Genomic DNA, 2,540 nt, shown 5'->3' on the forward strand with positions numbered 1-2,540 from the left:
CACCTGAGTTACTGAGGGTGTTACGACTTCAAGATATCAATGGGGCAGGGGGCAGGGAGAGAGAACACTATTCAATTCATCCCATATAACTCTGTTGTTTCTATTGGCAATATGGGGATCCCAGGCAAAGATTTTGAATCAAGAAACAACTCCATTGACTCAGCAAACTTTAGCTCCATTCATTGGGATCCCTGGAGCCTCTCTGGGCTCAGATTCCCCTCTATAAAAGTGAGGAATTGGGGAGTGGATTAGGAGTTAGGGATTAGCAGATCCAAACTAGTACACATAGGGTGGATAAATAACAGAGTCCTATGTGGAGCACAGGGAACTGCATTCAATATCTTGTAGGGAATTCCTCGGGCTTCCCTGGTGGCTTAGCAGGAAAGAATCGCAGGAGACTCAGGCTCAATCCCTGGGTCAGAAAGATGCCCTGGAGAAGGGCATGGCGATTCTCTCCAGTCTTCTTGCCTGGAGAATCCCATGGACAGAGGAGCCTGGTGGGCTACAGTCATAGGGTCACAAAGAGTCAGACACGGCTGAAGTGACTTAGCATGCATGCAGGGAATTCCCTGGTAGTCCAGTGGTTAGGATTCCATGCTTTCGCTGCCAGGGCCCAGGTTCAATCCCTGGTCAGGGAACTGAGATCCTGCAAGTCACACAGTGTAGCAAAAAAAATTTTTTTATTTAAAAAAAAAAAATCCTGTGATCAGTCCAAATGGAAAAAAAATATGAAAAAAATATATATGTGTGTATAACAGAATCACTTTGCTGTACGGCTGAAATTAACACAACATTGTAAATCAACTATACTTCAATAAAATAAATTTTTTAAAAAATAAATAAAAGTAAGGAGTTTGGAAGGAAAGAATTTGAGTCAGTTGAACTGAGGTGGATGAACCTAGAGCCTTCTCTTTCTGAAATAAGTCAGAAAAACAAATATTGTATATTAGTGCATATATATGGAATTTAGAAAAAGGTACTGATGAACCTATTTGCACGGCAGGAATAGAAACACAGACGTAGAGAATGGACTTGTGGACACAGCATGGGGAAAGGGAGGGTGGGACGCATTGAGAGAGTAGCATTGAGATATGTACATTAGCATATGTAAGATAGAGAGCTGGTGGGAAGTTGCCGCATAACACAGGGAGCTCAGCCTGCTCAGCTCAGGGTGCTCTGTGATGACCTAGAGGGGTGGGATGGGGTGGGAGGTCGGAAGGAGGTCCAAGAAGGAGGGGATGTGTGTGTGTGTGTGTGTACACGTGACTGATTCATGTTGTGGTATGGCAGAAACCAACACAACATTGTAAAGCAATTGTATCTCCAATTAAAAATAAATTTTTTAAAAAGTAAAGGAATTTGGGTTATAGACATTCTCCAGGAATTGGAGACTCCTGCTCACACATTACCCACAGTCTTAGACAAACTCTAAAGTCTACTCCTGTCCCCAAGAGTATATTCAAAGTCAAGGTACACAAGAATGTGATGGAGAAGTCTGGCTACAGGAGAGTCAGAGGGCTCTGAAGGATGGGTAACACTGAGGTGAACGGAAGAGAGGTGGAAATGTGTACCAAATGGAGCCAGAACGTGAGCAAAGGATCGGAGGAAGAAAGTCCACTGTTCCCTCTGTCTGTGCTGTTCTAGCACATTCTCTACTCACAGATGTACCCAAGGAAATACTCATCATTCTGAGTGCACCATTCAGATCTGCTTTGGGATTCTGAGCCCTGAGAGACGCAAAGGTACCACATGCCTTTGTGAGGCACCTCTCCATCTACCGAGCGTGTGTTTCCTATTTCCAAGTGCCTGTTCTTGCCAATTATCACACTACGCTAATGGAGGGGAGTTAACAGGAAGTGTCAGAGAGCTTTATAAAATTACCATGTCAACTCTCTTCCTGTCACTGTGCATAAAGGAAGAAGACAAGAAAATGATATTGTCATTTAATAGTTCACTTTAGATCTTCATCTCTTATCACTCATCATTACTCCATATTAATTACTTTGCATTGGCAATCTCTGGCTGTCAGTTACTCCGTAACGAATCTTGCTGAGATCCTGGCTGGACAGTTTTCATTAGGAAGCAATTTGAATCAAATTTAACGTGGGCAGATTAATGGGGGCCACCCCCCACCTCCCACCAAGGTGCAAGCAGCAAGGGACAAGTGGGGAAAACGTAGACTCTGAAGATATGTGGACCCTGATATAGCCCCTACCCCATCTAGTCACACCTAATGTACATCTCACCTCTTGGAGTCTCAGCTTCCTAATTAGCAAAATGGACCAGCACAATCCTCTTTGGAGCATTGCTATAGGGTTAGAAATGTATGGCAAATATTTGACATGGTCTTTGGCACAGAGTTGGTGCCCATAAATGACACAGATTAATATTTTTAATTTATTTAAGCCAGTTCCCTGGAGAAAGGAATGGCAACCCATTCCAGTATTCTTGCCTGGAGAATTCCATGGACAGAGGAGCCTGGTGGACTACAGCCCATAGGGTCGGACACGACTGAGCCCCTAACACTTGGCACAGAGTTG

General features: G+C 43.9%; 1 non-coding gene across 1 annotated transcript; it reads left to right on the forward strand.

The window, feature by feature from the left end:
* The first annotated feature begins 566 nt into the window (after positions 1 to 566).
* TRNAR-UCG (transfer RNA arginine (anticodon UCG)) lies at positions 567 to 638 on the forward strand. Its single transcript has one exon. It is a non-coding gene; the product is annotated as a tRNA-Arg (tRNA).
* Positions 639 to 2,540: the final 1,902 nt, after the last annotated feature.

Source organism: Dama dama, chromosome 10, assembly GCF_033118175.1.
Source record: "Dama dama isolate Ldn47 chromosome 10, ASM3311817v1, whole genome shotgun sequence".
In the NCBI taxonomy this organism is placed as follows: Eukaryota; Metazoa; Chordata; class Mammalia; order Artiodactyla; family Cervidae; genus Dama; species Dama dama.